This window comes from Eschrichtius robustus, chromosome 5 (assembly GCF_028021215.1).
Source record: "Eschrichtius robustus isolate mEscRob2 chromosome 5, mEscRob2.pri, whole genome shotgun sequence".
Classification (NCBI taxonomy): Eukaryota; Metazoa; Chordata; class Mammalia; order Artiodactyla; family Eschrichtiidae; genus Eschrichtius; species Eschrichtius robustus.
The window spans coordinates 81,520,441-81,535,789 of NC_090828.1; positions in this window are offsets into that span (position 1 = coordinate 81,520,441).

Sequence of the window (15,349 nt, forward strand, 5' to 3'; positions counted from 1 at the left end):
TAGAACATGGCTTGTCAATCTTCACTTTTCATTAGAATTAGTATTGTATCATTTCACATTTCACCTCTCAAACTTCACTTTTTCCTTGTATTTCCTACTTCACACTTACTACTTCCCACTCACAAATGTAAAACTTTGTAATGCTATACTTTTGTTTTGCCTGCCCCCTATTCTTTTGTGCCATTGCCGTCCCATCTTTTACTTCTACATTCATCATAATCTCCACCTTAAAATGTTATCATTTTTGTTTTAAAGAGTCAGATGTCCTTAGAAGGGAAAAACCATATTCTTTTATATTTACACATTTACCATGTTTTGTACTTCTCATTCCTTTCTATAGATCCAAATTTCCTCATGGTTTCATTTCTCTCCAACCTGAAGCATTTAGTTTTTCTTACAATACAATTCTGCTGGCTAAATATTCTGTCACCTTTCATTTATCTGAAAATGTCTTTATTCCACCCTCATTTTAAAAAAAAATTCAGTATATAGAAAATACAGAGCAGAGACATTTGCTTTTTGTCTCACATTCAAGATGTCACTTGGTCTCCGTTGTCTTGTTTTTTGTCATTGTCTTTTGGTTTCCATTGTTTTTGATAGGAAGTCCAGCCATCATTTGTAGCATCATTCTCCTCTGTAATGTGACATCTTTCTCTGGCTGCTTTCAGGATTATTCCTTTATCTTTGGATTTCAGCAGTTTGACCATGATGTGCCTAGGTATGGTTTTTTTGTGTTTATTCTGCTTGGGGATCACTGAGTTTCTTGAATATCTAAGTTGATTTTTTTTAATCAATTTGGGAAATTTAGGCCAGTATTTCTTCAAATATTTGTCTGCCACATACTCTTCTTTTTTTTAGACTCCAATTACACATATACCAGACCATTTGATAGGCCCCCAAGGCTATGTTCATGTCTCCTCAATCTTTTTTCTCTATGTTCTCCAGATTGGATATTTTTTATTGATCTTCAAGTTCACTGACTCTCTATTCTACCATCTTCAATCTGCTATTAAATCCACCCAGTGAATTTTTCATTTAAGTTATTGTATTTTTTAGTTCTAGATTTTTCAAAAATTTTATAGTATAGAAAGAGAGATGGAAGGTGCAGAAGAGAAGGGAAACGGTATCTAGTGAAAAAGATGAGAGATTTACTGTTAACAAATCCACAATGAAGGGGAGGAAGAAGACAGGTTCAGATGAAGATCAACTTTTAGATTCTATCGTGAGGAGATTTCAGAACTCCGTTCAACAGCTTTTGATTTCTCAGTGAAATATGAAGCATGTTGTCAACTGGAAAGTAAGAGAGGCTTACGGAGACAGAAGATGGTAGTAAGCTGTTATCTTCAAAAGTAGGAAAGTTTCTTTATTAGGGAAATGAGCAGGGTTTGTTATATGAAGACTGTTTTTGTGATTTTCTCCCAATATGAGATGACATGGATGAAGATAATTGGAAGTTTTGCAGACAGGTGTGACAGAGGTAGAGAGAGGGCACAGACTTGAGTGCACTTGATACCCAGTATAGTGATGAATGAAAAGATGGATAGAGAGCAAAGTAAAGACACAAAGGAACTTGTGAGAAAGTGTTGGGCTCACTTAAGTGAAGGTCATGATGAGTTTGAAGATCTGTGGCAGTGAGGGTAGAAGCATCAGTGAGCCTTGTGTAGAGTTGGGAGTGAAAAACAACAGTTTCTAGTAAAAAAACAACAACAAACATTTAGGCTATGAATATGAAAGGAGTTTGTGGTTAAGGAGATCGAGGCATTAAGACACTAGGGTATAAGATTGATAATAGGGTTTGGGAAGGTGAGAAATTTTAGAAACCCAAAGGTAAACTAGGTACAGAGGAAGGACTTTGGAGAGAAGAGCGAAATTAGGAGATGTATCAAGCAGTATGTAGAAAAGAATCCAGGTGATGACAGATACTTGGGAAAGAGAGTGAGACTTTTGGAAGGATCAGAAATAAACAGGGATGAAACAGGGATGGTAGAACAAGTTTTGAAGGTCCCTTAGAGGGTGAGAACTTAGTTCTAAAGCTGTGGACCTGAATATTTAGGTCCTTCCAGCTCAAAAGCATTCTGGCAGCAAAATGATTTGTGAAAACTATGAGCCATTCTTCTGAAGGTCTCTGACACAGGCTTGGGCAAGCTGATGATGAACTCTACCTCAATGGCAATATCAAATATGCCCAAAGATTTTTTTTTTAAATGCATGTCATATATCTAGCTTTGAATTTCCTCAACTATCCCTAAACCAAGTCAACTTAATAAATTTAATAAATGTACAGATGGAGATTTTGTTTTCAATTTAAAGGAGAAATTAGTCATAGAACTATTTTAATCAATTAGCATGCATCTGAATTTGTTCAGGAACAAAGCAGCAACATGTACCCAGAGGCCCTTTTGAAATGAGATTATCACACTCAAATGTAGTTTATAAGTGTAGTCTGAAGAAACTTTCTGTTCTCTTCATGTTATGGGCCAGATGAAGTAATATTAAAGAGGAGTGTATATGTTAGAACTTGAACTCAAGTGGTCCAGCATAGCTCCTTAAGCAAGCAGCCCAGCCTCCTTCATGCTTGCAAGCTAAACAAGCAAACTACAGCATGGTTTCAAATTTAAAAACATCTTCATTACACATTCGTCGAAAAGGACCCTCTAAAGGTGAAGCCAGTCACATTTATAATATGATAGGTGCCCCTTCCATGTACTCTGACTTTTTGGAAATTTGTATTTTGGTATCTGTATTCTTTTTTGGTCTTTCCTGCTGCTCTTAGGGTGGGACTTGTTGTTACAAAGACCAACACCCTCAGTGTTGGTTGAGTTGTTACACCCTCAGTGTCTGACATATAGTAGGTACTCAAGAAGGATTTGTTGAGTGAATGGATGTAGACAGTCAAAAGAGGACAACTAATGTAGTCTGGTAAGGAAATAAAGCTGTAACCTCTTGAATCCAGGATCTACGACAGAATAATAGTTTATTTTCTCCATCTGTTTCTCATGAGAAGTAAGAGTTAAAATAATGACATGAGTAAGAAAAATGATCAGACCCACTCTTAAAACTAAGTTTTGAATAGCAGTGCCCTGAAAAAGAGAGTCTTAATGCTTCTAGGACAAAGAAAATGAAGAACATTTACTGGCTTGCCAAAATGTGCCAAGGAGTTGACTAGACCAGAAGGTTGTAGAAGTTCCTGCAGCATTCAGAGAAATATTGAGACATTTGATAGTTGGTCTCTGTCTGAGTTTGTTCGGGCTACTGTATACAACAAAATGCAAGAGACTGGGCAGTGTATGAACAACAGAAATTTATTTCTCACAGTTCTGAAGCCTGGAAATCTGAGATCAGGGTGCCAGTATGGTGATGGCCCTCTGCTGGCTTGCAGGCTGCCAACTTCTCGCTGTATCCTTACATGGCAGAAAGAGAGCAAGAGAGTTCTCTGGAGTCCCTTTTATAAGGGCACTAATTCCTTTCATGAGGACTCCACCCTCATGATCTAATCACCTCCCAAAGTCCCCACCTTCTAATACCATCACATTGGGGGTTGATATTTCAACATATGAATGGGGGGGGAGGGCAAGAGGAACATTCAGTTCATAACAGCCTCTACCAACACTAAACTGAGCATAGCATTTCTTGGCATGTTGTAACAATTCACTCTAGGGTGACAAATAAAACAGGGATATCACAGTTGGCACTAGCTGCACCATCGGAAGTTTCTGGTTCAATCCTCTTCTCTTGGCTGCTACTTCGTATGGCTGCATGTACTATCACCTTTTCCAGTTACTTCAGTGGAAAACAGGAGTGGATAAATTGTATCTCAGTTCAAGGAAGAGGAAGTTGGTATACAAACATACACTTTAAAAAGAAAAAAATATGGTGAATTGGCAGTATATTCAATATATAGTAATTGCGGTAGCAGAAATCTTAAAGGACGACATCTAGATTTTGCCTCCAAAAATGATACAGCTAGATTGCTCAACAGTAGCAATGGTAATACACTTCCTGTGGCCCACCACGTACCTATGATCACTGAGCACTTCCCTGCATGGCTCTCTGCAGCCACGGTACTTTGCACTGATTCATGTATTTCCTTTGTGAAAATAAGCCCTGTTTTTCTCATTATAGTAAAGATTTACAAAAGGAGATGTACTTCCTGTTTTTGTTCTTTTCTTCTGTGTCTCTGCCTTTTCTTCTGTCTTTCCAGCTTTCTTTCCAACTTTCTCTTTATTTAATCTCCAAAGGGGTTATCTCAATTCATACGTCTCTATCCTTATTTACTACCACATCCTCACCCTCACCCTTATAACTCCTTGGCTCTCTCATAGTCTTGGAACTTGACTGAGTAAACGGAAAGTGTTCCATGCAGAAGGATCAGCAAGAGTTAGTCTTGGGTAGGAGTTTACTTAAGTCCTACCTCTTCTTCGGTGCATCTCTTGGAGATGTAGAGCCCTGTGAGAAGATGGAGGCTTAGCTTTACAATCATGTCATTCACGCTGGGGCAGGAAAAGAATGTCCAGCCTTGGGACACTGAAAAAAAAAGGGTCACATGTGATCTCAAGGGCTGAGATATGGAGGTGGGAGGAGAAGGACTCATTCTAGCTGTAGTGTGTAGCCAAGACTGGAAACTCCTCAGACCCATCTACCTGCTGTGGCACCATAGGAATGCCTGGGGGAATGTGTGTACTTAAAACCCAAAAAGAGCTGGTAACTTCAGGAACCCAGTTCCGGGGAAGCTCAGAATGACATTAAATGAACAAAACAACTGAAGACTTCTCATCTCTAACCCAGGACCTAGATCACCAAAACTCCCTTCTCTAGTGGACACATACCACCCCAGGCCCAGGTTATGGGACTTTAGTGCCGGGCCCATCGACACATCACTGTGGAGTTTCCAGCAATGGCTGGCATGGCGCCGAGTGGCCTGATTGTCAGTGATTCAACCGCATAAAAGCGGTGACAACTACTCCCAAAATAAGAGGACTGTTTGTGGACTGAGGTTGCCTGGATTTCTGTCAAGAGAAGATGATCAAATTCGTTCTAGATTCCTGGGCAGAGTGAACACTGTTGAAGTTCGTGGAGAAATCCCAGGAGGGGGAGCAGGAGGGAGAGAAGAATAAAACTATTTGTGATAGATGGAGGGAGAAACCATGACACTTAATGTTAAAAGTAATGAAATGCTGTTCTACGCCCAGAGGTCACATGCAGACAATTCCTGCACAACGAAGCACCAGGCAGCTCTCTCTGGAAGGAGCAGGAGTTGTTCAGTCAATGCACAGGGCAGCCCAGAGGGGCTGCATGTCTGTACCAGGGGTCGGTGGATAAATGCCTCAGCTTCCTCACCCCTCAAGGAGATGTTGCTGAGGTTTCTCACACAGTTTCTCACAAGGTCCCAGGGGGATTAAGCCTCAGTTGTTCATAGGTAACCTGCTCATTTGTGTTCTCCTAAGGGGTTTGCTCCCTTCCCTGTCCTACTTCCCCACTCCCTGAAGTGCTTCCTGGGACAAGCTCTCCTCCCCCGATAGGAGAGAGAGAGAGACTGAAACCGACACACAAGAAGAGCTGGGTGGGAGTGAGCACCGTTGAACCACCAATGGTCCCACGTGGGTGAGACCCAGAGGGGCTCCTGAGCTCAGCCTCACCTGCTGGTGCAAGTAGCTGTCCCAAGGGCAGGCTTCTTCACAGCTCCACCCCGGGACACCAGCCTCCACACCACCACAGAGGGCAGCTGGAGGAGGGCACACCTAGGTGGGGCAACCTCTGTGGCTTTTTTCCAGGTTGGCCTTGCCCAGTGTGACGTGGTCAGCCAAGGCAACAGCACATCTTAAACACCCATCTGTGCAGGACTCACTGATGAAGGGGAATGGGGTCCAGGCCTTGAGAGTGTTGAGCCTATTGTTGGGGGGAGGGTTGGGCAGGCCACGTGGCCGTGACTTCACCTTAACAGACAGCCTCCAGTTATGGCTTCTGAGGTTCAATGTGCAGTCGCTGGAGTGTACTGAAATAGTTCCAGGGAGGAATGGTCTCCATGCAGCTTTAAAGTTGTACAGTGTTTCCTGTACTGGGCTTGGAATGGATTTCTTTTATGAGTCTTGAAATTAATGTGTGAGTAGCAGCATTACACATCATCTCCTGTGTGTGTGTGTGTGTGTGTGTGTGTGTGTGTAGACCATTCATTTGTTCAATGGAACACTTTAAAAAATATACCACATTCTTCCTATCCTATTCTGACACATCTTCGGTTTTGAAAGTGTCAGGGCGTCAGTAAATGCTAATGGCTCAGGTCACACCTGACCTCTGAGAGGCCTGGAAAGGCCATGGACTAGAGAACTCAGACCAAACCCAAGCTGCATTTCTGCAGAAGTTGAAAACTTCCCGGCCGTAGGTCCCAGCAGCCCTCCAGGGCCCCAGACTCAGCTCTGCTATCAGCTGTGGGATGTTGGGTCAGTCGTCCAAAGTCTGGGCTCTCTGTCTGTGCAGTGCAAGGCTGGCAGGACAGCATTATATGTCTGAGTTCCTCTGCCTGTGACATCTTAAGAAGTTAAAGATTTGCTACACAGCTTCCAAAGGTGAGTAGACCTCCTACAAGCCAGCTTCTTGACTGCCATTCGGAGGGGAGGTAAGCAGTACAGAGAGGAGGGGTGGCCTGGAAGCCAGGCACCTTGACTCTGGGCTCTTTGAGAGAGTTTTGCTGGAACAGCCTCTGGCCTGGGGTGCCCAGTAGGAGGCTGGACTCAAAGGACTGGGCCACACCTCATTTGTTCATCAGCTATTAACTGCCCTGGCTCTGTTCACCTCTGGTGATTGAACATGGACAGGAGAGGTTCCTGCCCCACCTGGGGCTGACAGTCTAGAAGTGGGGAGGACATGACTATCTGAAATGACCTTATTTATAGTTTAGAGCCATTATTTTAAAAAGGGGGAGAATCATGTGAGGGGTGTGAGAAGTGGGGATGGGGGAGGGTGGAATGGTCGGAAAAGGCCTTCCTGAGCTCTACCAGTAACTTGCCTTTGGCCCCGTCATATCCACCCTGAGGGTCTCGGTTTCTCGGTTTCTACAGCCCACAAAGAAAGGGGCTGGCCTCCCCTCTTCCTTCTCAGCGGGGTCCGGCTCCCACGCTCTGCGAGCCACTTCCCCAGCGGGCCAGGCTGTGTGGAAACAGGCCGGGCCCGGGCTCCCCGCCGCTTCCCAAGAACTAACCGTCCCAGGTGTGCCCTATTACGCGGCCGCCGGGGCCTCCCTTCCACTCCGCGGAGAATTCCCAAAGAGCCCGAGGCCCGGGCTGCTCGCGGCGGGCGGGGCCCACCTGTCTCGGCCCCGCCCCTTCCCGGGCATCCCAGGTGGCTCGGGGCGGGGAGGAGCCGCACCAACGCCAGCCCGCCGCCAGTGAGCTCCTAGCCGGGACCGGGAGCCGGGAGCAGGGAGCCGGCCGGACGCGCGGACAGGCCCGGTGAGTCGGGCGGGCGCAGCGGGCTGGGGGCGGCGGTCGTGGGGGGACGGCGGGCCCCGCGCCCGGGTCCTGCGGGGCCGAGCGGCTGCGGCGGGCAGTGCGGGGCTCCCCTGCCTGGCGCGCCGGCGGAGCGAGCGCGCCGGGGTCGCGGCACAGCGGAGGGGTCGGGGTCCCGTAGCTTCCTGGGGGCGAACAGCTGCGACCCTCTGCACCGGGCTGGAGCTGGGGGCGGGCGCGGGGACAGGGCCGGGGCTGCGTGGGTCTCTGAGCGGCCCGGGCGGCGCGGAGGCGCTCTGTCCGCGGCGCTGGTGGGGAGAGGGGAGGCTGGGGGCCCCACTGCTGCGGAGAGCGCGGAGCTGCGCGGGGGGCTCAGGCCCGCGGGGGAGACCGGAGCGAGCGCCAGCCTCTCCTTCTGCGGCGCGTCCCAGGGGCCGCTCAGGTGCCGCTGCTCAGTCTGCCCGGCGCTTTACTTTTGGTGCTGGTGTTGAGTGTCCGACATACACCTGGGTTAGTTACCTGGGGCTTCCAAAAAACTGGGTATGTAAGGCTGCTCTGACTCCAGGGGCCTGCGCCTTGTAAGGCTCCATCCAGGTCTGTGTGTCCTGGGGCGCTGTCGGGGGTTGGGGTGGAGGCGGGGGTGCGCAGGTGCGCTGCATCTCCCAGGCCCTGGCCATCGGTGTGATAAAGTGGAAAACGTCTAGAATTTAAATTCTAGTTACTAGCTGTGTGACCTTGAGCAAGTTGCTTAACTTCGCTGATTCTCAGTTTGCTCAAAGGTAAAAAGGGTATTATAATCATTACAACGGCCTTAAGTTATACGATGTTCATAAAGCCCATAGCACGTTGCTTGATGAAAGTTCTCTCCATTTTTCCCCCTATGTGTTAATGTAACACTTCATGCCTTCCAGAGGTCCCCACTCCTTTCTGAACAGAAGGGAGATCCAGGAGGCTCAGAGTACCCTACTTTAGGAGGGAAGGGGTTAGTGGTGGTGTGTGTTTTGGGGGGTGGCATTTTTTTCCACTCTCACTTGTTCATGGCTAGGCCTCCTCCAGGCAGTTTTACTTCCTGCCACCATTCTAGAAGTCAAGTTTGAGAGGTGACAGTGCACAGGTCCTGAATATAGAAGGGATGTTATCGGCTTGCTTTCATCATTACTGACTGTATTTGTCAGAATTCTTTTCTTTGGGTTGGGTTTGGTCACTTGAAAATTGCTTTATGCAGTATAGAAATTGATTGGGTCACATAAATGAAAAGGCTGAGGGTTTTAGCTTTAGGCATAGCTTGATCCAGGGGCTCACATAGGGTTGCCGGGCTTGTTCTCTCTCTTTTTCCCTCTGTGTTGACTGTTCTTAGTCTGGAGTGATAAAAAGCACTGGCATCTCAGGCTTATCTGTTCCTTTAGAGAGAGGGGAGGATAGGAGGGATGTCTCCCTCTTCTTCCATCACCTCCATCCTTATAGCAAACGTTATTGATACAGTAGACCAAAGCGGGGCCAAGCCATCTCAGTGGACGGGGAGTGGGTTTCCACCGTAGCAGTGGGTACTTTGCTCAGGTGCCACTGTGATAGTCAGTTCCACCCCAGGTGCCGGGGATTGGGCAGGGACAGTTCCCAATGAGAGCTCTGACTTCTGGGCAGATAAAATAGGACCTGTTCATTGCACTCTCTCTCTGCCTTTGCTCACCACCGCCTAAAGAAGTCTTTAGTAGAGTGTAGACTGCCTGGGTGCCATATTCCATCTGTCAATTGTCAAGTCTTATCCCAGGCAAGGAAGGCATCCTGCATGTTCCTCCTTTGATTCCTTGTTTTATTGTTTACTTGTTGGTTCATCCATTCATTCAACATTTAATAAATGCCCGGCATACACCAGGGCCTCTGCCAAGGGTGAACATGTTTGCTTTCGAGAAGCTCACGGTCTAGTTGGAGAGGCAGATGTGCAGAGAACAGAGTCTGGGACTGTGTAACTGTCTGGGGACAAGCAAAGACTTCCCAAGGAAACTGTACTTGAGCTATGAATTGGAGATAGTAGGGGATAGTAGGAGGAAAAGTCGCAGGGACTTCCCAGGCCAAGCGGTGTGGTGTGGTGTGGTAGGGTACTTTCTGTTGTAAGTAACACTAGTTAGGTTACTTTACTGTCTTGCTTATGAAGTCTAGAGGTAGGTGGTTCAAAGTGGCCCCAGTTCTGGGTTGGCTTCTTGAAGATTCTCTGGGTTTTCCCTGCCCTGCCCCAGGGTGACTGGAGCTCCATCACGCCTTCACGTGATAACATCTAGAGCAGAAAGGGAGGGAGACGGCTTGCTTCTCACTGATTCTCTAGATAACAAAGGTCACAATTTCTCAGAGGTTCCCTGTGTCACTGGCCAGAATGGTCATACGCCCGTGCTGAGCCAGTCACTGGCAAGGGAGGAGAGGGTGGCTGTGATTGTCGTGGCCCAGCAGTGTTCTGGAGCTGGGGGAGGGGTCACCTTCCCTGAGCACGTTGGTGCCCCTATCTGAAAATCGGAATTTGGTTAGCAAGGCAGAAAGCGAGACTGCCTTGCCTGTTGGGCTGTTAGGTAGCCGGTCACCCGTATCTCCTGCAGGTGGTGACAGATGATGAAAGACATGGCCTTACGGGCAAGCAGGAGAAGCTCAGGATGATAGGAGAAGTGTAGGGTGTGGCGGAGGGGAGGGAAGGAGCTGAGGTTGGAGGCGCAGGTAGAGACAGGAAAACCCTGTCTTAGATGCCCTCTGGATATCACTAAGAAGCCTAAATCTCGGTCCCATTCCTCAAAGAGCTTACACTCAAAACCTGGGAAAGTTTTTCTGGGTCTGTCACACTCCCATAGTAACAGCAACAGTGGCTCACTCTGGGGGGGTAACTGTGCGGGGATCAGGGTGGAGGAGTTTAGGGAGGGGCCGTGTGTAGTTTGAAGAAGCCTCACAGCTGGTTCTGCCGTGCCTCCCACTCCCCAGTGCCCCCTTCACCCCTGCCCCTTATTGAGAACATTTGCTCTAAATCATGTCTTTGTTTCGGCGTCCTTACCTGTCTTCAAGCTAACAGGCTGGGACTGGGAGAAGATGCAGTTAGTAGTAGATCCTGGACCAGAAAACAATTCCCCTGATGGTAGTGCAGCGGGTGAATACTATATAATTGTGTTCAGTAGGAAACCAGCCTCCACTGTCTACTGCTTTTCTTTTTTTTAAACAGCATTTTAAAAAATTTTTATTTATTTTTTGCACAGCAGGTTCTTATTAGCTATCTATTTTATACATATTAGTTTATATATGTCAATCCCAATCTCCCAGTTCATCCCACCCACCCACCCCCACTTTCCCCCCTTGGTGTCCATACCTTTGTTCTCTACATCTGTGTCTCTATTTCTGCCTTGCAAACTGGTTCATCTGTACCATTTTTCTAGATTCCACGTATATGCGTTATATACGATATTTGTTTTTCTCTTTCTGACTTACTTCACGCTGTATGACAGTCTCTAGGTCTATCCACGTCTGTACAAATGACCCAGTTTCATTCCTTTTCATGGCTGAGTAATATTCCACTGTATGTACCACATCTTCTTTATTAATTTGTCTGCCGATGGCATTTAGGTTGCTCCCATGACCTGGCTATTGTAAATAGTGCAGCAATGAACACTGGGCTGCATGTGTCTTTTTGAATTATGGTTTTCTCTGGGTATATGTGCAGTAGGGGGATTGCTGGATCATATGGTAATTCTATTTTTAGTTTTTTAAGGAGCCTCCATACTGTTCTCCATAGTGGCTGTGTCAATTTACATTCCCACCAACAGTGCAAGAGGGTTCCCTTTTCTCCACACCCTCTCCAGCAATCGTTGTTTGTAGATTTTCTGATGATGCCCATTCCAACTGGTGTGAGGTGATACCTCATTGTAGTTTTGATTTGCATTTCTTTAATAATTAGTGATGTTGAGCAGCTTTTCATGTGCCTCTTGGCCATCTGTATATCTTCTTTGGAGAAATGTCTAGTTAGGTCTGCCCATTTTTTGATTGGGTTGTTTGTTTAATGTTGAGCTGCATGAGCTGTTTATATATTTGGGAGATTAATCCTTTGTTGACTTGTTTGCAAATATTTTCTCCCATTCTGAGGATTGTCGTTTTGTCTTGTTTATAGTTTCCTTTCTTGTGCAAAAGCTTTGAAGTTTCATTAGGTCCCATTTGTTTATTTTTGTTTTTATTTCCATGAATCTGGGAGGTGGGTCAAAAAAGATCTTGCTGTGATTTATGTCAAAGAGTGTTCTTCCTATGTTTTCCTCTAAGAGTTTTATGGTGTCCGGTCTTACTTTTAGGTCTTTAACCCATTTTGAGTTTATTTTTGTGTATGGTGTTAGGGAGGGTTCTACTTTCATTCTTTTACATGTAGCTGTCCAGTTTTCCCAGCACCACTTATTGAAGAGACTGTCTTTTCTCCATTGTATATCCTTGACTTCTTTGTCATAGATAAGTTGACCATAGATGCATAGGTTTATCTCTGGGCTTTCTATCCTGTTCCATTGATCTATATTTCTGTTTGTGTGCCAGTACCATATTGTCATGATTACTGTAGATTATAGTATAGTCTGAAGTCAGGGAATCTGATTCCTCCAGCTCTGTATTTTCCCCTCTAGATTGCTTTGGCTATTCACGGTCTTTTGTGTCTCCTTACAAATTTTAAGATTTTTTTTGTTCTAGTTCTGTAAAAAATGCCATTGGTAATTTGATAGGGATTGCATTGAATCTGTAGATTGCTTTGGGTAGTGTAGTCATTTTCACAATATTGATTCTTCCAATCCAAGAACATGGTATATCTCTTCATCTGTTTGTGTCATCTTTGATGTCTTTCATCAGTGTCTTATAGTTTTCTGCATACAGGTCTTTTGTCTCCCTAGGTAGGTTTATTCCTAGGTATTTTATTCTTTTTGTTGCAATGGTAAATGGGAGTGTTTCCTTAATTTCTTTTTCTGATCTTTCGTTGTTAGTATATAGGAATGCAAGAGATGTCTGTGCATTAATTTTGTATCCTACAACTTTACCAAATTCATTGATTAGCTCTAGTAGTTTTCTGGTGGCTTCTTTAGGATTAGCTATGTATAGTATCATGTCATGTGCAAACAGTAACAGTTTTACTTCTTTTCCAATTTGAATTCCTTTTATTTCTTTTTCTTCTCTGATTGCCATGGCTAGGACTTCCAAAACTATCTTGAATAATAGTGGCGAGAGTGGACATCCTTGTCTTGTTCCTGATCTTAGAGGAAATGATTTCAGTTTTTCACTATTGAGAATGATGTTTGCTGTGGGTTTGTCAAAGGGTTATATGCCCTTTATTATGTTGAGGTAGGTTCCCTCTATGCCCACTTTCTGGAGAGTTTTTTTTTTTATCATAAATGGGTGTTGAATTTTATCAAAAGCTTTTTCTGCATCTATTGAGATGATCCTGTGGTTTTTATTCTTCAATTTGTTAATATGGTGTATCACATTGATTTGCATATATTGAAGAATCCTTACATCCCTGGGATAAATCCCACTTAATCATGGTGTATGATCCTTTTAATGTGTTGTTGGATTCTGTTTGCTAGTATTTTGTTGAGGATCTTTACATCTATATTCATCAGTGATATTGGTCTGTAATTTTCTTTTTTTTGGTAGTATTTTTGTCTGGTTTTGGTATCAAGGTCATTGTGGCCTCGTAGAATGAGTTTGGGAGTGTTCCTTCCTCTGAAATTTTTTGGAGGAGTTTGAGGAGGATGGGTTTTAGCTCTTCCCTAAATGTTTGATAGAATGCACCTGTGAAGCCATCTGGTCCTGGACTTTTGTTTGTTGGAAGATGTTTAATCACAGTTTCAATTTCATTACTTGTGATTGGTCTGTTCATATTTTCCATTTCTTCCTGGTTCAGTCTTGGAAGGTTATACCTTTCTAAGAATTTGTCCATTTCTTCCAGGTTGTCCATTTTATTGGCATAGAGTTGCTTGTAGTAGTCTCTTACAATGCTTTGTATTTCTGCAGTGTCTGTTGTAACTTCTCCTGTTTCATTTCTAATTTTATTGATTTGAATCCTCTCCCTCTTTTTCTTGATAAGTCTGGCTAAAGGTTTATCAATTTTGTTTATCTTCTCAAAGAACCAGCTTTTAGTTTTATTGATCTTTGCTATAGTTTTCTTTGTTTCTATGTCATTTATTTCTCGTCTGATCTTTATGATTTCTTTCCTTCTGCTGACTTTGGATTTTGTTTGTTCTTCTTTCTCTAGTTCCTTTAGGTGCAAGGTTAGGTTGTTTATTTGAGATTTTTCTTGTTTCTTGAGGTAGGATTGTATTGCTATAAACTTCCCTCTTAGAACTGCTTTTGTTGCATCCCATAGGTTTTGGACCATCGTGTTTTGTTGTCATTTGTCTCTAGGTAATTTTTTATTTCCTCTCTGATTTCTTCAGTGATCTCTTGGCTATTTAGTAACGTATTGTTTAGCCTCCATGTGTTAGTGTTTTTTACGTTTTTTCCCCTGTAATTTACTTCTAATTTCATAGCACTGTGGTCGGAAAAGATGCTTGATATGATTTCAGTTTTCTTAAATTTACTGAGGCTTGATTTGTGACCCAAGAATGTTCTATCCTGCAGGATGTTCCGTGTGCATTTGAGAAGAAAGTGTAATCTGCTGTTTTGGGATGGAATGTCCTATAAATATCAATTAAATGTATCTGGCCTATTGTGTCATTTAAAGCTTGTGTTTTCTTATTAATTTTCTGTCTGGATGATCTGTCCATTGGTGTAAGTGAGGTCTTAAAGTCCCCCACTATTATTGTGTTACTGTCGATTTTCTTTTTTATAGCTGTTAGCAGTTGCCTTATATATTGAGGTGCTCCTATGTTGGGTGCATATATATTTTTAATTGTTATATCTTCTTTTTGGATTGATCCCTTTATCTTTATGTAGTGTACTTCCTTGTCCCTTGTAACATTCTTTATTTAAAGGTCTATTTATCTGATATGAGTATTGCTACTCCAGGTTTCTTTTGATTTCCATTTGCAAGGAATATCTTTTTCTATCCCCTCACTTTCAGTCTGTATGTGTCCCTAAGTCTGAAGTGGGTCTCTTGTGGACAGCATATATATGGGTCTTGTTTTTCATCCATTCAGCAAGCCTGTGTCTTTTGGTTGGAGCATTTAATCCATTCAATTTTAAGGTAATTATCGATATGTATGTTCCTATGACCATTTTCTTAATTGTTTTGGGTTTGTTTTTGTAGGTCCTTCTCTTGTGTTTCCCATTTAGAGAAGTTCCTTTAGCATTTGTTGTAGAGCTGGTTTGGTGGTGCTGAATGCTCTTAGCTTTTGCTTGTCTGTAAAGCTTTTGAGTTCTCCATCGAATCTGAATGAGATCCTTGCCGTGTAGAGTAATCTTGGTTGTAGTTTCTTCCCTTTCATCACTTTAAATATATCGTGCCACTCCCTTCTGGCTTGTAGAGTTTCTGCTAATAAATCAGCTGTTGACCTCATGGGAGTTCCCTTGTGTGTTATTTGTGATTTATCCCTTGTTGTTTTTAATAATTTTTCTTTGTCTTTAATTTTTGTCAGTTTGATTACTATGTGTCTCTGCATCTTTCTCCTTGGATTTATCCTGCCTGGGACTCAATGTGCTTCCTGGACTTGGGTGGCTGTTTCCTTTCCCATGTTAGGGAAGTTTTCGACTATAATCTCTTCAAATATTTTCTCTGGTCCTTTCTCTCTCTCTTCTCCTTCTGGGACCCCTATAATGCGAATGTTGTTGCATTTAATGTTGTCCCAGAGGTCTCTTAGGTTGTCTTCATTTCTTTTCATTCTTTTTTCTTTATTCTGTTCTGCAGCAGTGAATTCCACCATTCTGTCTTCCAGGTCACTTATCTGTTCTTCTGCCTCTGTTATTCTGCTATTGATTCC